Below are 24,148 nucleotides of genomic sequence, written 5' to 3'. Positions count from 1 at the left end.
GGCCGGGGCAGGGCGTGGAGGGATCTTTCACCCCCACCGCCAAAGGAACGAGCGCCGATGTTTTGGGGGGCAGGCGGGGCGGGAGGGGGGGTGTATGTTTGCAAATGCCCCGACGTTTGCTTATAACAGTGTGCGCCCAACGCCCGAGCCTGCGCCATCGCCTGCAGGGCGCTCGCGCTGCCCCCACGCGCCGGGCAGACTGGAGCGCGGGAACGGGCCGGGGAGGCCAGGGCCTGCCGGACCCGGGGCCGGACCCGCGCGCGCGCCCGCCCGCCTGAGGCGAACGGAAAATGTCTGCGTAGGGCTTTAAGCCAGGCTGGGAAGAAGCGGGTCCGTGCAAACAACAGACAGGGGAGCCGTTCGGGCCGCTCCTGCTCCCCCTGGCATCGACACGAAACTCGCGTGGACGTGGACTTCGGTGGGAGCTGAGTAAAGCCCCTTGTTTCCTCGCGGGAAGAAGAGGAAGCAACTGAGCTCCGGAGTTGTTCATAAAAGGGGCATGGAGCAGGCCACGGCCCTCTCCTCTTTCACACCCGCGCGCATGTTCCTCGTTCGTTTCCCGCCGCCTGGGGGAGACCCGCACCCTGTAATTAACCTGTAATTAACCCCCCTGGATACGATTCGTGGCGAACCGGCCTTGGGAAGGGGTCTGGTTACAGGCCTGAGCGACTAGCCCCCACATCCCCAGTGTGCATCTCACCCTCGCTCTAAACCAAAAGGGCCGCTTGAGTGTCACCTCCTTAGCAGAGCTACTCGGTGTCCACCCCTCATAACTCACGGCTTAGCTCACTTTTATATGGACTCAATTGGTACCAAACCCCAACTAATTGCATACATTCCTCTAGGCCATTCTGCGCTGTAGTGCTGCTTGGGAGCTGATCAATTAGTCATTAGGCTCCTCCATTAGCTGAGCTTTAAGCTCGCTAATATAAATGTCTTGTGCCGATTTCCTCGTAATTGAATGAATAAAAAAATACAGTTATTAGCACGAAGGACAGAAAATGATGTGAAGCCAGGGTTGTTACAGGCGTTATGAAAGCGGTACACTCTGTCCTCTTAGAGCTGAGAGACTTGGAAAAGTTCATGCTATCTGTTTAGAGGATGATAGCACATGTAGCTTTCTCTTATCCAAAAGAAAATATCGGTGTATGTGTGAGCGTCAGACTCTGAAGCTGCTAGGTTAGGCAGACCTACCTTACCAATTAGTCAATGTATTTGATCCCAACAGAAATGTATCATCTGAAAGCTACCAATGCAGGTGTGATTTCTTAGCCTCATTGAAGTCAATGGCAAAACTCAGTAGGTCCAGGATTTTTCCCCTGATCCCAGATTGTGACATCCCTGGTTCTTAAGTTCCTTTTGACATCCATCTTAAATCCCTCTTTAGTTCTAAACAGGACATAGAACATTTCCAACAACACTTTTTTGTCAAAATATCCTATTCATTGATGTTGAAACATTGTGGGAACACTTGACAAAGTTTTTGATGGGAAGGTTTGTGAAGTCCAGGATGAACTCTCTGGTCACGGAAAGAGAGAGAAAGAGACTTGAATAAAAAACCTGATATTTTCCATCAGAAAAATCGATGTTTCTGCCACAATTCCATTTCGTGAAAATGGTCAAAAGGTGTGGTCTTCATTCCAGTGAGGAACAAAGACAAATTCTAAATGTCAAAAGTTGTCCGAAAATGGAAATGTTGTTCTCCAGGCAGCTCTAGTTCTAGGGTGTGCCTTGCTAAAGACCAGTTACCAGATGAAGAATATTTTGTGATTACATGAGCCCATTCACCTAAGGAAAGGAATTTTTTACATGGGAGAGTAAAATATTTTTATTTTCATCCTCATTATGGTAAAGGGTGGAAAAAGAGTCTGGGTTTGCATACTTGGTTTTTCTCCTGGACCGTGCATTTTTGTCGCAATTTTGTATTAGTCACTTAGAGCTCTGATTACAGACTACAATATGTGGGCCTTATGGTGATCACACTGAAGCCCGTGGCAAAATGCCCTTTGATGTCAGTGGGAATAGGATCAGGGCCTGTTTTTGTTGCTTAGGAAAGAGGGAGAAAAGGTGAATATTTTCTCTTGATGTAAACAAAATGTAGCACCACAAGAATATAAAACTGCCACAAAACAATACCGTAGGGTGGCTTTTGCCTTGATGGATGCAACACACTAATAGCACTAGTTAGAGTGAGGTGTACTGGGCTTGATTTTGATTACCCCCCCCACACACACACACACATATACACACCATCAAGTAACTCCACTGAAGCCAGTAGTGTTACAGATGTGTAAACCAGCTGTAGCTGAAAAGAAACTCAGGCCAATGTACAAAGGTTCTGTGTGTAGTTATTCCACATTGCTCTGTTAATGCACTTTGAGTGTGACCCACAGCACTTTTTCTATTGCACTATTGGGGTCATTTTCAGACCTGGTATAAGCAAATACAGCTCTTTTAAAGTTAAATCTGTATCTGCTTATACCAGGTCTAAATTTGGCCCTTGGGCTTCAGAGAATAGACAGTTAGTCATCATTATTTTCTTATTAATTGTGTTGAATTGTGCCAGGTCATATGATGGTTTCGTGATGTGGACGTATTGGGCCAAATTCCTCCCTGGTATAACTCCACTGCTTTCATTGCAATGCATCACACGTGAATCATGGTATCCATTATCTCTGGTTGCAAATTATTTAAGGTCCTGTTTGTTCAAAAACATTTACATACTTAACTATATAATAATCATGATCCAGGCTTGGCACTCCAACAAAATTGGAGTCCAATCAGTGGAGCAATGTGATTTTTTTTCCACCTGTAGTGAGAAATTGCTTACATGACCCTGTAGATTGCAGGTGCTGGATTTAAAGATCTGTTTTTATGATATTGGGAATATAATTCAAATGGCACGACAGGGATTAATATATCATTTAATGGGATTCTTTTATTTTTTGGACTCTCTAGTGCTGGAGAAGGGATCCAGGCTGATAGTCCTGGGAACTGAAGTCTTGTTTTTGCAGAACAAATGTAAGACTGGTAGAAACTTCCCCATCATTATCTCCCTCAATCTAAACCTTGATGGGCTACGTCTAAGGGTGAAGGCAGTTCAGTGCCTCTTTTTGAAGGAGTGTCATTTGTGTCTGTGGTGCATGTGTGTGATATGAACTCTAATGCTAGGAACTAGACTGAGCCCTCAAATTTATTTCACATAGAACGCCGAACAATTATCTGATGATTATTCCTGTCAGCCACTACTGATTTAGGTTGGATTCAAACTAGTAAACTAAAGGTGAAAGCCTATAAACTATCCTATTCCCTAATAAATCACTAGTTATAAAGGTGTGGTCCTATTTTCATTGAAATATAATGGCAGGATCAGGCCTAGTTGTGTAATCTAAACAGGATCGTGCCAGGTCATATGATGTAGGACTTGTGCCCGTTTTTCATTTTATGTTTTTTCTTAAAAATGAGGCACATTAGAAACCCTTTGCTTTTTTATCGTCAAATCTGTCTATGGGAGTGTGGAGAGCAGGATTACTTGGAACACAGCTTGATACACCAAATGCAGAGAGTTGCCTAATTTTTTTTATTTCATCCCTGCTATGTTGTGCCCTCCCTATGCACCCACTCCAGTCCCAGACATGTCAGCACAAGATATTAAAAAGGGGAATCTAGTTAAAACTTCAGTTTTACTCTATCTGTGAACTTGCTTAACATTCTCCATGAACAGGTTCACCTGTGAGATAAAAGTCTCAGTGGTGGACAATCACCTCTCCAGATGGTGAGATGATGGTCTGTCTCAGAACCTTACAATATTCACTTTAATTGTTCTTTAAACATGGTTGAATGGATGAGCAGCTGGGCTGCTGTTTGTTCTCTGCACCAAAGATGTGAAATATACAAGACACATCTGTTTGAGACATTGCAAAGCTCCAAATTCCTTCATTAAATCCAGAGGAGAAGTAAGTTTTATACTGAACTGCTCTTCTAGCTGTTGGTGCTGATTATTTGATATTGTTTGTGAATTGATTTAGGGCATATTTAAAGTGAGGGACCAATAGCATTTGCTAGCGCAGGCACTATGCTGGCAGGTGTCATGGGAATATTTCCTTCAGTGCTCTGACTAATATGTTGCAGTTCTGTCCTGCAGCACCCCATTCTTATTCCACTTCTGGAATGGGAAACATATTTTTGTTGTCCGCCTCAATCCTGAACTGTCACTCTCCTAATATTCCTGGGGCAATTAACTGCAGTCTTTCTCACCATCAACACAAGCTAGTTCAGTTCTGAGCTTCCTGTGAATTGTGTATAATACTGTATCCTTGTAACCTGCAATGTGTTTAAGGGAAATCTGGCATGAGACCAACCTAATTTCTTTTCATCTGTGTGACTGAATCAGGGTTGAATCCAGAGGTGAAATGTTACCACTGAAGTCAATGGCAAAACTCCCAATAATTTCAATGGGGCCAAGATTTCACCCCAGGTCTCTAGAACCAAAAGACCAGACCCAGATCTGTTCTCAGTAGTTTGAACTATCAATGAGCTGTCATTATCTGTGCTATTTCATATATTTTTTTCCTGTTTAAATTTGTGTTTTCCTACAGAGAAAGAACTTTCAAGAACCAGCAAAGAAAATATGTTAAAACTCCAAATTCTAAAGAGCTAGCCCATCTGGGCAGAGCAACAAGATTACAATCAAGAATGATGCAGAGAAGGTAATTGGCAAACTACAACTAAAGTGAATAAAATGTTACCCTCTGATGCTGCAAAGTCTTAGGCACACAGAGCAAGTGAATAGTTCCATGGGTTGCAGTGCAAAAAGTTATTCATGTGCAGAAGTCCTTGCGATATCAGGGCCTTAGGTTTGTTCATTAATGTTTCACAGGGCTGAACTGAGCCTGTGAGTCAAACTACTCTTGTCCCTTGTGGCTTCCATGTTTCTGGGGTTAAGAGGTTGTTGTTCCTAGGTGGGTTTTTTAAAAAATATATGTAACCTCCTATAGTCCTGCTTTAAGATCAAGTATTACATTAAATAGACTTGGACTTGCAGTAGGAGATGATTATATTTCTTTAAACCTTGGAGACCAAATGAGAATTAAGTAGAGATGATGTGACACTGAATTTTTCACACCCTGTAGCCATGTAATGAAAGCCAAGACCACACTGGGACTCCATGATGCAACTGTCAAAAGCCCCTTATGAAGAGGAGCCAAGGGCAACTTTCAGACTTGAGAACCTCTGCAACAAGTCAGATCTGCTACACTTTAGTATTGGTAATGTGATGTTGTTACACCATGGCAGTGAAATTATATTATCTTCTGCATCATGAGGAGAGAATGCTTGTATGACAATGTACTCCACCACGAGTTACTACAGCAATATAGCAAAAAGACATTCACACCTTCCTAGAGCCTGATCTTTTAAATTTAAGTCTAGTCTACACTGGGATTTTTAATTTAAATCTAGTCTACACTGGGCTTCTAGCACCCTCCTCCTTTCCCCTGTCCCCACTGTGGCTCTCTGGGCCAAATTCACCTCTGGTGTAATTCCACTGAAATTCCAGGGGGGAGAGTCCATGGCAAAGCTTCCATTGACTTCAGTGGAGCCAGGAATTTCACCCAGTGTTTTAAACAGAGTACCATGTTGTATGAGATCTACACTGTGACTAGCATATAGGGTTTCTCTTGCGCTCAACAGTAGCTGGGTGAATTTTTATGGCAGGAAGAGAGTTTGTAGTTGGTGATGTCTTCCAGGACACTGTCTCAGACATGATCTGAGTTCAAGCTGTGGCAGCAAATGCAGAGGTCTGATATTCTTGGCCTATGCTGAGGAAACCCACTTTGACATCACTTGGAGCTAGGCATTTATAAGGAATGAGGAAGTGACCCTCTAGTTCCTTGTAAGGCAGTATAGTTTTACACCACCCAGAAGTGTGTTGGGCTTTTTATGGAGCAAATAAAATATCCCGAGGGACCTTACCCAGCTTAGTACTTAGGGTACTGAGACCTAGCGGTTAAAAATGCTCTAGAAGCACGAATTATTATTATGAGACAAGACAACAAGGTGAGAGTAACTAACAAGTGACTTTTCTAAAGGAAGTAAAATTCAATGGGAGCAAAACTTCCTGAAATGAAATTGCCAATAATAATAATAATCATTAATAGTGTATTCATCAAAATCTTCCAAAAACACAAAAATACAATATTTTGGGAAAGTTTCCCATAAGGTACAAGCTGCTCCTTAAGGGATAGATCCTTTAAGGTTATGAATAGCTCAGATGAGATGTAATGTGCCCTTAACTCCCATCAGTCTCAATGAATCCTGAGGCGCTCAGTACTTTGTAATATTGGGCTCCAATACGTTTGGTCTTTCATACCCTGGAGGGGTTGGGCTGGGTCAAGTATTACCCATGTTCAGTGGTTCTGTGGAATCATCCTGCAATAATCGATTCCTTTAAAAGAAAACCCTACCTCCATTTCTGGCTGTGATCATTATGGGAAAAGGAGTTCCCATTTAATGATTGCAGTGGGCGAGGGAGTGGGGAAGGAGCAGTCCAACCTGGGCTGGGAGGGGGAAAGCTCAATAAAGTGCATGCATATGAGGCACTGAAAGAGATTCGGCAAGACAGGTCCCTTTACATGGTTTCTGAACCACTAACAATTGATTTTTTTTTCCATTCTGTGCTTGTTCCCTAATATCCTGCTCTCCGTCTCCCGGGGACTGCACACAGGAGATGAAAGCAAAGAAAACCAAACAAGCCATCGGCGGCGCTCACTCAATTGATTTTTACACAAAATTTGCCTTCATGCACGAAGGATGGAAAAATGATCTCATTAATAATGAATAACAAAAACAAATGCAGGGAGGAAATCAATAGAAGTTCATTTGATATCATAGGGAGATGAGAAGGGGGTGAAAAAAAACCCTACAAGACCAAACCTAGCAACACAGAGATGCATAATGCAGGGGCTGTGTGCTTGGGAGGATGGCTGCCTCTCTGTGTTACACCTGTCAGGATATACCCGAGGGAAGCTGGTGTACAGCGGAAAGTGCTGAACACCTCCCCAGCCTGTGTGACATTTATACTTTATGCCAGGTAATTCTGCAGACCCAATGAGAGATGGAGTAATGGTTTGAAAAGCAAAAATAGCCTGAATCTGCCTCTGAAATGCTAACTGAACTCTTCTGATGGTTGAAAACATCCAGTTTACTTTCTTTTGTTTTCATTTTCCCTGGATGCCTTTGTGCTTCCTGGTTTCATCCCTGACTGAAAGTGAACACATACAAGAAAGGATAAGCCTTGTATGCACGCACAAGGCATACCCCTTTAACCATACCAGTACAGTTAAAGGGGTACAACCCCCTTAGGATGGATGCAGTTAAACCAATATAAATATACTTATGCTTGTATAACTTATTCCTGTATAGGAAGAGGAATAAGCTATACTGGAATAAGGCACCTCTGTATTGGTATAACTGCATCCTCAGTAGGGGTTGTGTATTTCAGTTAAAAAAATCACACCCCTAACCATAATAGTTACATTGATATAAAAACTGTATATAGGCCAGTGCATATTCTATTTCTGGCCCAGCTGAAAGTATCATGACTGGGCTGATTTTCATGAAGTTTCTAGCCTGAATTCCAGGTTTGGATAAACAGTGACATTAGTGAGGCCAGGATATGGCCCAGGAGAAGCTCTAGAGTGTTACCAAGCTTAGCTGAGCTACTCCACCTACAGTTCATTTGACGCTGTCAGGGAGGACATTTTGGAATCTGTAGATTCAGCAACTGTCTGAGAGAACTGACCAGCCCTGGGATGTGGTGGTGACTATGTATGTTGTCAGGCGTGGCAAAACCCATCGGACAAAACTAAACTCTAATTAATTAAAGGTTTCAGTTAATAAATGAATGCATATATTAAAGCTGATTCGAGTTTCTTTTGCCATGGAAAATTTCTATTTTTAATTAAAAAAAATATGGAAACTTTAAATGGGTTTTGCCCCAAAATCTTCAGTTTCAGTAGATTTTGATGAAAAAAAAAATGTTCAGTTTTCTGATGAAAAATATTTTGTTTCCATTTGTAGGAAATTAGATATTTTCCTTGAAAATTTTTGTTTAGTTGAAAATCTAATTTTCTGTCAATGAAAATTTTCTGTTGAAACTTTTGTGTCAGCCCTAGAATACATTATTTTTGGCCCGTAAATGTGAAAGCAAGAATCATTATCCCCATGTAAAGGACAGAGAAACTGAGGTGCAAATAGGTAAATGGTTTCCCAACGTCACAAAGCCAGTTAATGACAGAGCTGGGATTAGTAGATCACAGGTACCAATTTAGTGGTGCCAAACTACTAATCCAATATTCAATCAACTAGACTTACCATTGGTCTCAGTGAATGAGATCATAATATACACAGTTGTTGGCCCAAATAGCTCAGCTTCAGATTAAAATAATGGTTTTAAGACCAAGCATAGAAATAAAACGGTTCTGGTGTTGGGCTTAAAATACAAAGGCACTGAGTTCCTAGGGTTAACAGGAAATTACCAGTCTTTTCCTTAGCCTTATGCCAACCTGAGTATGGGTTAGGAATAGTAAATTAATGCCTATAGCAAAGGTTTGGGACCATTAATGGTCCTAGTTCTAATCAGGGCTATGATGTTTACTCAATGTGTATCCTTAGAGGAATTGCTGGGTATAAATTACGTACTTCAAAATTAGATGATGAATCTAAGCTGAATTTTCTGGGGTAAAGTAATAAAACTCCCATCCCAACCCCTTCATACTGAAACTGTTTTCATTGGACTGGTCTGGCTGAATAAGGGGATCTGACTCTGGCAGTATGGTGCTGTGGTGACCTGAATGTAGAATGAGGGGTGTGGCATCACCTGAAATTTAGGATAGTCCCATAGCACCACTCATCTCCATTCTTTTTTGCATACTGCGTAGATCCATTGTTTCATCTCGTTTTGAAAATATTATCTTTTCCCTTTCCTCCAGCCTTTGCTCTCACCTGCAAAAATGTACATTTCAAACTAGTGTAATTGAAAAACTTGATGGGCCAAATTTTCAAACCAGGGTCCCAAAATACCAGGCAGAGCACATCCACTGCCCTTGCAAATCCTGCATGTAATGTAGTAAACCACCACATATTCATACAGATGGGGGGGGTGTAACTTGGCCTTACTCAGCCTGAATTACAGGTCAGCATTTTATGAGTGCACTGGAGGTACAGGTGCAGAAAGTCCAGATCCAGTGAAGTTCGAGTGCACAGCAGGAGGAGGCAAGATTTTGGGATCCCACACAAGGGACCAGAGCTTAGATCAGCATGCACTCCTGCACATGACGATGCAACATGAGAGTATGCAAAGGGCAGGGGAGGGGCAGAGCCTGTGAATCCCGCAGCTACTTCCTCAGCTGCTACAGTGACGAGGGCCATACAAGTATGCAGTCAGATACTTTTCCCATGGAGCAGGAGCACAAAGACTGGAGGCTACTCCAGCCTGGGGTGAGATTAGCAACATAGACTGGATCCATTGCTGCTCCACAGCCCTCAGAAGAGCATTTCTGCCTCCCTGTGCCAAAGGAAGTCACCAGTGTCCAGGACAGCTACTCAGGCAGGACTTGGGTAGAGAATTTACCCCTCAATAGACATCTCTCAAATAATAACAACTATCATCCCTCTTTTCTAGGGCAACCATCATGGTGCGATGATCTGCTAAGCCTGAAAATGAAGATTTGTGCTGGAAAGCCTGGCAGACCCTAAAATGCAGCATTGCAAGTCGTGGGAATGTAATAATGTAAGCTCATTCCTAATAAAACCAACTTAACAGTTAGCTACACAAGGGAAAATGGGACTTTCTTTTCATGCCACCTGTTGTTTCAGCTTAATCAGTCTGGGGATACTGAGTACATTTTGCCATAGGCTTCATTTGGGCATTCAGAGCAAACAGCACAGAGATACAATGAGTGCCGTACAGAAATGCACTGAGTCAAAAAGGAAACATTCTACCACACTGATATAAAGTGAAAGGAATTTATTTCAGTCACGCACCTTCACTAGCCATTTCCAGCTAACTACATTGGAAAGCAAGGAAGTGGATTTCTCCTTTCATGGCAATAGCTGGGGCTTATGGGTTACTTCACCTGGACAGTGTTAGATACAAATTTGTTCCTTCAGCAAAGCAAAGATTTTAGTTTTGTTCTGTAAAGCAAATTTAGAACTATATATTGTGTGAGAGCACTTACAAAATTATATTCTATTTATAGGGGGGAAAAAACAATATGCCAAAGGAGATTAAAAGATTTGACTAATTTTTAAATGAATGGAGCATTTTAAAGCAGCAATAATGCTACATAATCTAGACTGACCATTAAAAAATGTTATTGACATAGGCTACAATTGTCCAACCTGGGTGACTAAAGAGAATCCTTCTAAGTCTATAGTTACACTTTAAAATAAAAGTGGCCTGGTTTTCAAAGGTGCTGAGTACCAGTCGTTCCCTATTGACTTGAACTGGATGTGCGGGTGCTCAGCAGAGCTCATAATCAGACCACTTATATTTAGTGCATATGGATTTAGGAGGCCAGCTTTAAGGCCCAGGCTGGAAAATGTTAGCTTCAATGCATTGTCAAAGTTTACAACAAACAAATACTTTGAATTCTCTCTCATCTGAATACAGTATTTACCTCCTTTCCCTGCCATGTGTTGTGAGGGTTAATTCATTAAAGTTTGTAGAGTGTTTCCAGGAGGCAAAAGTAAGACTAACAATGATGCCAATAATTAACAAACCATAGCGCTTATATAGTTCTTTGCAGATTCAAAATATTGGACCAGCATTAATGAAGGTATCCCTACAACACCACTGGGAAGTAGGAAAATGCTAACGCCCCTTCATACAGATGGGGAAACTGACACACAGGGTTGATGTGACTGGTCCAAGGCTGCACAGTGATAGAATCAGGATTAGAACGCCAGACTTCTAGGGGCTTGAACTCCAGCTTTGGGACCCCTTCTTTAGACCATCCATGCTGCCTTAAATATGTGCCTTCTAAGCGCTTGTCTTTCAGGAAGATAGCCTGGAATAGCTATTCCACACTAGCACCCCTTGTGGATACTCTCATTCTGCACTAAGAGTGGGCTAACCTAAGCCACATAAACTGTGGATTAAAAGTGTCCACATGGAGAGTTATTGTGGAATAGCTATTGCACTCTTTCACAGCCTGGCTTATTTCACAATAGCTTCTCTATGTAGACATGCTCTAAATTATAAATATTACTATTATTTTATTATCTTGAGGTGCCCATTGGAAAACTGAGAGCTGATCCAATAGCTCATGGATCCATGTTCGGAAACGGTTGTTGTGTTCCAGGTGATAAAGAAGCAAATGGCCATGAAGCCTTCCAGTCTAAGCACCTGAGAGAAATCCAGAGCCAAGCATTTCCTCCAGGAAGTAAGCTAAAGGTCTTCATCTCTCTCACTGCCTGATTTGTAACCCAAACTCAGTGGTTGAGCATGATACTTAATGCGGGTTATTATTTATAAATTATTGAGGAGTGCAATATCTCTCCATTTACTGACTGTCATAACAAAAGAGTTGGGAGATAAACCAAGTCATCATCTACCAAAAGAACACAGCATTTGGACAGTGCAAAGGCACTAAATAATTCAGCATCTATTTAAAAGTATAGTGTTTTATAATTTCAACAGAACCGCCTTGGTCTGGCTTCACATAACTCAGATGGGGCTTGCTTGCAGGTGAGCCCCTCTGTTCTGGAGAGAAAGGAGAAGGGAGTGGGTGGGAAGGCCAATCACACTGTCAGCATTTACTAGGATTTTAAACTTGCATGAGTTTGGTGAACCAAATGTACAAGGAGCAGTAAGGCTGCTGGGTTTCCAGGAAGCCCTTCGATTTTTCTTCTTCATGTCTACAGCATGAGAGTTTTGTAAGTTTATATGTGTCTCCATTTACATATGTGTATAACATGCTTTGGGTACTAAAGTTAATGAAAGGGTTGCCTGAGTAAGGAATACCGTACTGGGCAGCAAGATTTGGGGGCCAGATCCTCAGCCTTTTTGTGTCATTCTGGCAGGGATCTGAGAATCTCAGGTTGTGGGTGGGGAGAGCATAGAAACAGCTCATCAGTGTACTGTGTGTGTTATGGGTGCACCCACAGAGGCTGTTATTAGCTGGCTTAAGTTAGAGGAGTTCAAATGCTCTGGTAGCCCCTAAGTTCTGGGAACAGAAAAGGTGTTATGCAGCCACATCGAATCCTTTGCCAAGCACGGTGTGCCAGATTTAAGAATTGGGCCCTGTATGCTTAGACAAGAGGGAAAAATAAAGGATTTAGAGCCATTTTAGTGTGAGGTTTAAATTGATATTGTATATGATATTACAGTGCTCAAGACATGTATCCATTTGATTTCACTGGTGATACTGGAGTCAGATGCTGTCCAGCTGTGACATGAGAGATGTCTGAGAAGTAACAGTAAAGCTGTGGCAGTTTTTCTGGAGGAGGGAGAAAAGACTGACTTACTCTGTGGAAGAACCTGGGCTTAGTAAAGATATAGATTGAGTACTGAAGAGTACAGAGCTCAGCAGGTTGAGAAGTTCTGTTCAGATACGTGCTGAAAAGTCTGACGCATACATGAAAAATAACTGTCCTATTCTGAACATCTCAGGACAAATCAATCTCTGGTATAACTGTCTTGTTACCCCAGGTATTAATTTGACCGTGTGGCCCTGTGGGACGAAGTCAACTGGCGTGGTCCAGCCATGGGTGTCTAATTGCAGTGTAGACATAGTCTCTGGGTCAAATCTGCAGAGTAGATCACAGTAGGAGCATCTGTAAAAATGCCCTCATATCTGTGGTGCTGGTAAAACTCTGCATTTGTCTGTGCAAATGAGCATTTGCACATACACAATGGATCTTTGCCTAAGTGCTTGTTTGCATGCCTAATTGCCCACTTTGCATGCACAAAAGTGGTGCTTTGCAGCACAGCAGGAGCATACACATGTTATAACTGCACCTGTTGGTCTTGATTTGAAAGTCCATACATGCCTCCTGTACACTAGCCCCACTGCCAAGATGTGTACTGCAGGGCTCTGGATTGACAGGAGGCAGGATAGTCCTGTGTCTTGGTGAGGTGCTAGAAGCTGAGAATGGCCCAGCTTGAAACTATCTTTTGAGTCTCTCACATAAAACCACTTCCTTACAGCTTCCCATCATTTTACTGCAGTTAGTTTTAGCCGCCCTCACCATTGCTTCTTGATGTCACTTCTGAAGAGCTGGGGGAGTAAATCATGGGGCTGAGGGAAGATGGGAGAAAAAAAGCTGGTACCAGCAGCACATGCTCAGGGTCAGGCTTTCAATAAAACATCTGTTCCCTGGGAGTCACCTGAAGCTATGATCCACATGAAAACACAAAAGGCAAGTGAAAACTGATAAGACACTAATATATTTGGGCTTCCCTGCGTTACATGTTCTAAAAAGAAAAGATAAGAAAGCGGATCGTAGATGTTCCTGCCTTTCAAATGCACAGAGAGCAGAGCCACAAGTAGAAGCTGCAGTATTTATGGGAGACAGAAGAACATCCCTTTCATCTCTGGCGTTTGAAATTTTCTTTCAGAGTTACCTGTGGGACAATGGTACACAGAGCTCGCCCGCATACACTGTATAATTCACACAACAGAAACTACATTAAAAGAATATTGTGCTTAGAAATCAAACCCACTAGAACAAGCCAAGAAATGCTTTAGAGTGAAAGACCTAAGCAACTACTGGATGCACAGCAAAGGAACCTCCAAATGAAAATCCCATTGTGCCTAGGCACTCATGATGGGATTCAGAATGACAAATTCCTGACATACTTTTGGGATGTCATCTGGCTTATATCTCCCTTGAACCCAGTATAGATACCCTATCCTCTTTGCTCCATGTAAACAGCATCCTCCTTTGTATGTGATATAGGCTCAGGGCTTGATTTTCAAATGTACTTGTACAGTTACTGTGATTGCACACACAGTTGGATATTTGTAAACATAAATGCTCATTTACTTGTCACACTGGCCATTTGCATTCATAAATATCCAGTTTGCATGTATAATCTAAATAAATGTGTGTGAAAATTAGGCACACAATTGTACATACGCAGGAACCTGATATTCATATGTGGTGTGAGGGAGTGAGACCCCCCCTGAAATCAACGGAATTTCACCCATTTACAGTAAGTCTAAATTTGACACTCAATGTTCTTTCTGCTAGGGACAAAATTTCAAACCTGGCACAGCCACAAAAATGCACATGCATCCACTGCCCTTCAACGTAATGGGTACACTGGAAAAATGTGCATTGCACCCTCCACACTGCAAAAAACTTCACTCATATGGTTGTGCAAACTGAATTCTGCAGGTCCAAGCTGAGGATTTGCACAACTCTTTGCATATGTACATTGTTGCTAGAATAGATGCATGTGAATTTTTGCAGATGCTCATTTTCCACCCAAGTTCAAGAATTGGCTCTTAAGATTCTCTTATTCTGTGAAGCATCTTGCATTTCCTATTTCATAATATATTTTTTCAGAAATGTTTGCTATGCCCAGGAAAGGTATCAGATTGATGGACCTGGAGACTGATATTGTCTATCCACAGAAGAGGTGCAGCCTCAGCAGTAGCAGTGTTGGTTTCCCCTGCACTCTACCCCATGTGCCTTAACCCTGAATTATAGGTACTAACCCTAGGGACAAGAGAATAGTTCAGTGTCTGTGCCATATTCAGTGTTTGGCCTCTTTGCTGAGATGACCAAGGCATTGTTACAACTACCATTTTATGGTGATGGATTTTTGTGAGATCGATGCCCATCCTAAGAGAACTGCGTAAGGATAACTAAACTCATTTCATATAAACTTGGCTGAATTTGACCTGACAATCTGGATGAAAGACTGTGTCTCATCTCCAGTTCCCCTGGATAATGTCACAGTATAATAATTTAAATAAACTGTCAAGAGTTGTCCTGCATTGGCTGAGGGATTGGGGGAACAGACTATGGGTAAAATCCTGGGTACACTGGATTCAGTGGAGTTTTGCCATTGACTTCAAAGGGGCCAGGATTTCAGCCTACCAGGTCTTCTCCAGATGTAATTGCTGTGTTCCTTTGTTGAAGACTGCCGTGTTAAATATTCCTTCAGTAGCTCTGAGAACAAGGACAAAAAAATGTACAAGGTCTGAAGCAGAAGATGATATTTAAAGTTTGATATCTCAGCTGTTTCAAAATAGGTTTGTTTTTTCCCAAACGCCAAAAAGTTTAGTCCATAAACATTACTGCATCATGGATTAAGTGCCTGCAATTTTTCCCCCCTCCAAAAATAGAATAAAAATCCAACAACCCTCTTTTTAAGTAATACAGTAGGAACGTATAAAAGCAACTGAAAAAAAACATAACTTCTGTTGCTTGGTTGGTTTTTATCCTCTACATTATCTAGCCAGCTAGGTGGTTATGGCTTAGCTGTAGGAAACTGGTGTTGGGGTATGGAGTTATATAGCACTGGGTCAGGAGTTCAAGTCCAGTTTAGTTCAGCTGGGGCTGAAAGCTGTTATGATGTGAAGGCTGTTCAGTTGCCAGCATGACAGGAGTCTATAGTCTGTCTGTCTCAAGCATTTCTATAGCGCCCACAAGCTTAGCTTCAGATCACTGGGGGGTATCAGTCCAGTTTCTAGTCTGTCCTTCCTCTAAAGCAAAGGAAGGGTATATGGGGTACAGTGGGGGGGCAGAGAAGTCAAGGACCAAATGAGCTGTGGAAACTGTTCTTTTCCTGTTTCTGGTTAGGACTGAGGGCTGTTGATGAGAGAAGTTTGTACTGGTTTTTTTCCTGTGCAGTACCTGGTCTATGGTTAAATTATAGTATCTCTGTCACCAGGGCTCTCAAGCTTTCATGAGCAATAGATTGGTAAACCATACAAAATGCAAACAAGCTGCACACATGCTTGAGGCCAGATTTAGCAGGAAACATCCTAGACTGAATTTTTACACCTGAGTCCTAAAGCCCTGAAAATAGAAGAGTCTATTTGGGATGTCAGCACAGTCCCTTTTGCAATGGACTGGTGGGTGCTGGGAATCCAGGCAGGCACTGGAATGGGTGGCTGTTCATCAGGACTCTTTTCTTCTCACTGACCTGTCTCTTCCTGTTTGATCTCCCCCTCCCCGGTTTTTTCCCCTTTCCTATTTATTACCATGGCCCAGCCCTCCTTACTCCTTCCCCCGCCTCTCCTTCATGAAGGGGCGGGGAGGGGGAAACAACATTAACACAAACACGAGAGATGTCCTCACTTGAATTCCCCCAGTGTCAGGCATTTGTCATTGTTTGGCAAGCTTCAAAAGTGAGAGTGATGGCTAATGACGAGGCAACAGCAAATGTGGTCCCTGGTGGTCTGGATGACTTGTTTCTCCTCTGTCACACTGAGAGGGGCTGGCAGTCAGCATCCAGAGACCAGCCCAAATGTAAGAGCCGTGCTAGGAGCTTTCTTCTGCTCTTTGTGTGTGCTTGCTTACTTGGATACATACTGAAATATCACAGGCAAAGGATGAAAATATATCAGGGTCAGCGCTGTAAGCTGTTAGGCCATTGTAGCCAGGCAAAGGGGCAGGGTGAGAAACAGCTCTGCTTCCATGTATCATGATTGTGTCCCCCCCCACACACACACCTAATGGGTGCCCAGGGGGACTGTCTTATTTCATTTTATTTGCTGTTCTTCTCTGGTTGAGTTTTCTTTCCTAGTTTTATCTACTGCTTAGAGACTAGGGTGATGGAGCCATTAGAAAAGTATAGACAGACAGACAAACAGTCAAGCCTCTCCTTCCCCTAGTACAAAGGGAGGCTGATACTATATGGGGTACAAGGGAGGTGACATCTGGAGTCTTTGCTGGATGTAAGGGAGGTGGCATCTTTGTCAGAGGCATTTTCTACATTAAGCACCAGGAAGACGTGTTTACGGGATACACAGGAAGGAGGTGGGGTCTATCTATATTGGCCACGCGGGAGGGTTGGAATCTCTGTTCATTTCAAGGAAGGTGATGATTTAGAGGAAAGATTCTTCCCTTTTGCAGACAACACAAAAGGAAAAGTTTCCCCCCAAAAGCTCACCTTTGAGCATCTAAGCTCCTAAAGATTTAAAGGACCGCTCTAACCCAGGGCCAGCATAAGGGGAGATGAGCCGTGAAAGTAAAACAGGGGGCACTTTTAGAGAGCTGTACATGAATGTCCCCATATCTTTATTGCTTTGGTGGGAAGAGTCCCAGATTCAGTCTCACCTAGGGCACTGTTTGATCATAGCCTTTCACCATGCATGGTCATGCACACCTGCGCAAAGGGGCCGTATTACAGGTGTGGTGGGGAATACTGATTTGGTAACATTTGAAATCCACTTTGCACAGGTGTGAACGAGAGTAGATGGTTCAAGACAGTGGCAAATCAGTCTTGAGGGGGCCCTGCATTAAACAGCCATCTGGTACACGGAATAAGGTGCGGTAGCTCTTTATGGCAGAGAGGATGTGCATTTATTCCCTGCTTCCCCATGCAAATTGGGCATGTGAATCCCATACTGCCAGCTGGATCCACGTGGCAGATGGTTTGATGCCACGTGCACAGGCATTAACATGGAAAACACATTACTACCCACTTTGGTTCCTGATTAAATGGGCCATGAGCATCATTGCCCCAGGAATTAATGGAGGACCTGGATCACTGACATTGCATGTCGGTGCCATTCCCTGTCTCTCAAAGGCAGACCTGAAACTGAGCCAGAAAGGTGAGTTTATTCCAGTTTCACTGCAAAGTCTGGAGGATACAAATAAATGTTAGACAGATCAAGGTCACTGATCTAAAAAAAAAGAAAAAAAAGCCCATCTCTACTCATTGCTTTATCACATAACTGTCTTTAACCCCCTCCCTGTCTCCATCTGACTTCTCTTTCTGTCTCTTAAAACTAGAGATGATGATTAATTATCTTTGTTCAGTGCCGACAGTGCACTCAGTTCTGTGGAAGACATAAAAGAAGGCATGAGCATACGCCACGAAGTCCACTTGGGATTACACTATTGCTATTGCTTTTACCGGGAAGGCATTCAGATACTACGGGGATAGGCAGCAATATAAAACTTTAATATATAGTCAGAGTCTAAATAACAATCCCCATCCTGCAAAATTCAGATCTGCCCATGAACTTCCCGTCAGTACAGGAGCGTTCAGAGCTAAGATTTGGATTCAAGCTCATTGCTTCTTGATTCTTGGCATCAGAGGCCTTACCCTAGCAATTTATCCTGTCTGATTGTGCCTACATTCTCCTATTACCTTTAACTCCTGACCTGTATGATTGTTTGCCCTTACTTCAGGCATGTGGGTTATGGTGGTGTTGGACAGCCACTCCCACCCTGTGTTACTGGGCAATTGTAAATGTTCACCTCTGATGTACAGTGTCTGTAGGGCAGTGTGGGGTGTGGAGGAAGCTGGCACTGCTGCTGTTTCTCCTTTAACTATTCTGTAGGCAAGTAGATGTCTTTGGTCTCCAGAGCCACCAGTCTGGTACCTCTCATCAGCACTAAACCCACTAAAAATAATCCCCCAAACTGCTTGTTATGCATCTGTATCGGAGAAAAGAGAGCAGGAGCTGCTGTACTCTTGGGTAAATGATATGCCTTTTAAAACCCAATTACATTTTAGAGACAGAGCATTTCTGATCTCTTAAGGAAACAAGTGCACTTTTTTTCTTTTACTATTTATTTAGGACATTTTAACAGGTTTACAAATTCTTGCCATGTCAATATCAGAAACAAAACAATCACTGTAACAGTAACCTTTTGTTTAAAGAGACATTATGTAGTAATACAGTCACCAGCTCTCTCTATTAACAGGATTTAACCGTACTGCAGAATGAGTATTATTACAACACTCATGGCATTGTCTGTAGTGATTTTATTTAATTGAGTGAAATCTCTGATTACACATATTTAACAGACCAGGCACATCTATCAGATGTTAATATTCCCCCCAAATTGGACAGATATGGTGAGTATTTTTGCAGGCAGATGTACTTTGTCTGAATATTGAATAAATGGTAACCAAATATCTAAGTAATTATTTGTCCTCAGTCTATTTTGCTGGGTTCGTAATTGGTGCTTTACATTTTCCATAACAACAACCTCCTGTATTTTTTGAACCATTCCTTTAGAGTTGGATTATTTTTATTTTTCCAGTGAGAGGCTATCAGTAGCCTTGCAGCTATTAGCAGATGAAAGATTCATTCTTCATTTCTTTTTGTGTGACCATTTTTGCTAGGAAGCCGAAGGAGGGTTTTTCTCTTATTGTGCTACAGCTGAGATTGCTGGTCTTCTTTTGCAGATCAGATCCATTCCTCTGGGGGTAATTTGTCTATCCAGATCCTTTTCCCAGCATGTCACATATGGACTTCTTTTATGGTTAGAAAGTTGTCTGCAAAGATTGCTACAACTTAGTTATAATTTTTTTGTTTCCTAGTTGACCAAACACCATCACTTCTATTAAAGTTAGCTTCCTGTATAAAAATAAACTTTTCTAGAAAGTTAAAAAATGTAATTCCATAACTTAAAAGAATTAATATCATGGGAGAGTGGGCCAGCTGAAGTTAGTTTTGATCTCTAAATATGTTTAAAAAGTTTCTTTATTGAATAGCTGGGCAACCACTTGTATTCCATGGCTTTCCCAATCTTTAGAAGCTCTCTGGTTTGTGATTTGGGTTAAGATACGGATTATTTGCAATGGGTGTCATTGGGAAGGAGAAAGAACATATCTCTAGTTCTATCCTAGACCCAGAGAGTAGCCTATGCTAAAGGATGTGTATAAATTTCTGGAGGGCTTGATGTTTTTATGAATGGATGGTAGCCTAGCAATCTTTACACTGCCACAATTTTCTTGTTGATTTAAAGACCCAGTGTTTGGCTAGGTTAGAACACCCCAGTTCACTGGTCTTTTGACCTAGCTGGCTTGATAATAAGATAGAATATTTGGAACAGCTAATACACCCTGTTTAATGGGTCTGTACAAAGCATGTGCATTCACTCTTGGTCTTTTTTTATTCCTTGTAAATTCTAACAACATCCTCTGTATTCCTGCCATGGTTTTATCTGGGGTGATTACAGAAAGATTTTGAAACAAGAAAGATATCATTGGCAAAATTTTCATTTTGACTGTGGCTGTTCTTCCCAACCAAACTATTGTACACTTCCCCCACCACTCTAGATCTTTTTTCATTTGCAGAAGTAGTGGTTTGACATTTAAATCACAGAGCTCTTCTAGGTTTGAGATTTGAATTTCCACATACCTTACGTGATTTGTTGCCTATTTGTACTCAAATGTTTTCTGGAGGAATGACTTCTATGAGTCTGGCAAATTTATAGCAAGCATTTCAGATTTGGTATTACTGACTTTAAGTCCAGAGGCTTTCCCAAAGACATGGATTTCTTTAGATATTAATTTTAGGAAAATATTTGGTTTAGATAAAAATAATATCACATCATCTGCATATATAGCTATTTTCTATTGTGTTCCTGCAAGTTTCATTCCTGTGATAGTCATTGTGCTGTATCCTGTGTACAAAAGGCTCCATGGCCAATGCAAAAAGTAAAGGCAATAATGGACAGTCTATAATGCCTAGTCCTTCTGCATAATTCCAGTAGGGGAGATTTAACTCCATTAACTTGCACAGCTACTTTTGGGCTAATATAGAAAACACTTATCTGTTTAAGGACCTGGGGCCCAATGTGCATATGGGATAGGACTTAGAATTGAGTGGAACTTTCTGTTTCATCAAAAGCTTTCTTTGCATCAAATGATGATAAAATAAATGGATCTTTTTTCTGATCTGGCGTTGTGGATGATTCCAGGTACTCTGAATATTATCTGACACTTTTCTCTCCTTAATGAATCTATTTTGATCTGGATTTATATACACTCAGAGCACAGACTGCAATCAGCTAGCTAGTTTTTTTGCTAAATCTTTGTCATGATCCAGTAGTGATATGGGCCTATAAGAACTTCACAAGTAAGGTCTTTTCCGACTTTGTTTATAGGCTGTGGAAGTTCTTCCCCTAACAGAATAGCATTGAAAGTAGTTCTCAAGGGACTCACTAATGCTTCCTTAAATACCTTGTAAAATGCAGTTGGAAAGCCATCAGGTCCTGGAGTTTTACCACTTTTCATACTTGCTATTGCCTCTAAGATTTTCTTCTTCTGTTATTTTACCTAAAGTATCTTTATCAGTTTTGTTTATTTTTGACAAGCCTGCTACTTTCAGATATTTCTGAATAATTTCAGAACTTGGAGTATCTGAGGTATAGAGATTTTTACAATAAGTAGTTGATTGTTTTAATTGTTGGAATAATATGTTGCTTTTGAATTCTTTTAAGCTTTCAAGCTAATAGCTTATCACTTCTATTTCCTTTTTGATAAAACATCTGCCCTGTATACCAAAGGTCTTTTTCAGTGGCATCTGTTATCAACATATTAAAATTTCCCCTTATATTAGTTAATGGTTGATATACTTTTTTTTAACTTGTGTTTTTATGAATGTCTTATAACCTTTTTATCTCTTGTTCTAGTTTTATTTTTTCTTGAGCTCTCTTTCTTCAGTTGAGAGGTTCTGATTTTCAACTGCCCCCTAAAAATTACTTTACCTACCTCCCAGAGAAGATGACTTTTTAATCTTTATAATTTATTTGAAAATATTGAACAGTGTCCTCTTTAATTGCTGCAACCCAATCGCTGTCTTACAGAAGCAAGCAGGTCATTTTCCAAAAAAAGTGGTCTTAGGGACCCATCCAGGCTAACAAATATTACTTCCGATGGTACATGATCTGACCATGTAATGGTGCCAATTTCTGCAGACTTTGTCTGTTTCATTAAGAATTTAGCAGTGCTGGAATAAAGAATTTGGTGGCCCTGTGCACTAGGGAAATCAGGGGGACACAGCTTCGTTCAAATTTGACCCAGTTGTCTTCTCCACCTCTCCCCTGTCATGACAAAGAGGTGGTCAGGCCAAGCCTGAATGGTGCTGTGATCCCTGTGCACCAGGTCACAATGCCACTCGCTCAGATTTGGCTGTCCTCAGTCATAACAGAGGGGTGGTTGGGCCAAAACTCAGGGACACTGAACCTCTGAACCTCTGTCATCTAAATCTGATGTCAGAGGCCTCCCTCAGATGGGGGCCCTATGCAAATTCACAGTGCACACATTGGTTAATCTAGGCATGGGATTTAAAGATTAACATTAAATCTTTTTGAGTATAAAACTGACGAAGGTGTAAATAAAACATGTAATCTCTTTCCTCGTGGGTACAATTCTCTTCAACAGTCCGAGAGCTTGAACTTTAAAGATGTTACTTTAAGAGGAAGAGCCATTGAGAATAATTACTTAGTTTATTGAAAAACTTGAAATTATTGTGATTCTTTAGCTGTGTGATTGCATGAACCCTTGTGTGGCCAATGTCTCTCTTGTTTCCAATTACAGCTTGTTTCTAATTACAGCTGTGTGCATGAATATGGTTTGGTTTCTATTTCTTGTAATAATTTCCTCACTGCTTCCCAGTTTCCTCCCCTCTCCTGCCTTCCCCTTAGTTTGAATCCAAAAATAAAATACAAAAATAACATAAATCAGTCCCCAGATGATTGTGCTTTGCTGAAATCTAAACCCCCACGTGCCTCATGAACACTTGGACTGCTTCTCTTGCAGTCCAAAGGAGAGACATTTTCCACCAATGGGAGCTTAATCCTCACCCTTCGGGCTAGATTACCATCTGATCCTTTGAGTTACATGAAGGGAATTTACACTGACCCCATAAAGGCTCCTCCCCATCCCCTCTCTGTTTTCTTCCAATCTCCTCCATCTCTGGGACCACTCCTACCCACTCCCCCCTTATTGTCCCTGTCACCCTCTTGTGCCTGTGCCTTGTGTTGGCTGGTTAAATAAATAGTCTTCACACCTTCTTCAGTGCTTCACCCTCTGTCTTTATTTACAGTGCAACAGTGCAACCCCACTTTGTTCCCCCCAACAGTTATCCACATTTAGACCATCCCCAGGGTGTGCTGGCCCATGAGGCTCCCTTCTTTGGGTGGGGAAACAGAGATATAGCCATCCTGTCTCCTCCCAGGCTGGCCTGCTGACTGAGCTTTCCTCAGGGCTTTTATAGCCCTCCTTTACTCAGCCCAGCTGCTGGCATTTAACTCAAGTCATTGCTGTGGGTCAGCCCTCATTAAGGCCTGCAGCTGGGCCCTCTGCTGGCTGCCCGAGCCCTGGCACTTAGTCTCCTTACCAAAAAGCAGGGCTTAGCCAGCATTTTAGCAGGACATTCAAGGGGTTTTTACCCCCTGCTGCCCTGCCACAGTCCCTAATTTTGGAAATATAGAACACAGCTATCACAAAGTTATAATAATCCCAATTAAAACAAACATTGCACTGTTTTCTTTCTTTTTCTAACATGAAGATAGTTACTGCACAACTTTTCATTCTTGATGACTCCCAGGAATTCCCTTCTGGATAATCTTTATATTACTTCTCAGGTGTCTGAGTCCTTTGGTTCAGCTTCACTTCTGCTATTGTCAGTATGGTCTCAAGAGTCTTTTGTCTTATCCTATTCTCCTTTTCTTGGGAACCACCATTTGCCAGGATTTTTCCAGCATTTTATCCTTGGTTTTTACCTCTGGAGTATCCTCTTGTATGGCTGAGGTTGAGAGTTCTGTCCCAAGCAACTGGAGTATATATTTTGTCTTGTTTAAAATCTCTTAATGCATAATACTTATTTTGGAACTGAATGAGAGTTTAAATAGGAATCCCCATCTGTAAAGGATATCTCCCCTCCTGAGTGCTTCAGTAATTTCCCTCATATATTTTCTTTTTTTAAGGCTAGGTCAGTGAGGTCATGGAAAAATTGTAGCCTGTTGCCTTTGATGTGAGCTCTGAATGCTCTCTGGCTTTTTTCATAATTAAATCTTTCTGCTGATAATGATGAAATTTCACAATTAGATCTCTGGGTCTACTATTATTAGGGACAGATGGGGGGAGCTCCATCAAATGTGCTCTCTCTACTTTCACCTCTTCCAGACAGCTCACATTTAACAGCTCTGCAATTAAAGT

The 24,148-nt window shown here is 41.8% G+C and overlaps 1 long non-coding RNA gene across 6 annotated transcripts in view; it reads left to right on the top strand.

Moving 5' to 3' along the window:
• Positions 1-24,148, top strand: part of LOC123375485 — a 35,663-nt gene that overhangs the window by 175 nt on the left and 11,340 nt on the right. Inside the window, exons 1-5 of one of the 6 annotated variants that reach the window (XR_006581484.1) lie at positions 225-418; positions 4,599-4,709; positions 5,133-5,267; positions 9,683-9,790; positions 11,291-11,444. This is a non-coding gene — a long non-coding RNA (uncharacterized LOC123375485). The other 5 variants (XR_006581485.1, XR_006581480.1, XR_006581481.1 and 2 more) reach the window with 5 other exon arrangements.

The sequence above is a fragment of the Mauremys mutica genome, chromosome 8 (assembly GCF_020497125.1).
Source record: "Mauremys mutica isolate MM-2020 ecotype Southern chromosome 8, ASM2049712v1, whole genome shotgun sequence".
Lineage (NCBI taxonomy): Eukaryota > Metazoa > Chordata > Testudines > Geoemydidae > Mauremys > Mauremys mutica.
The sequence above is the reverse complement of the archived record's forward strand: the minus strand, read 5'-3'. Positions and strand labels throughout refer to the sequence as shown.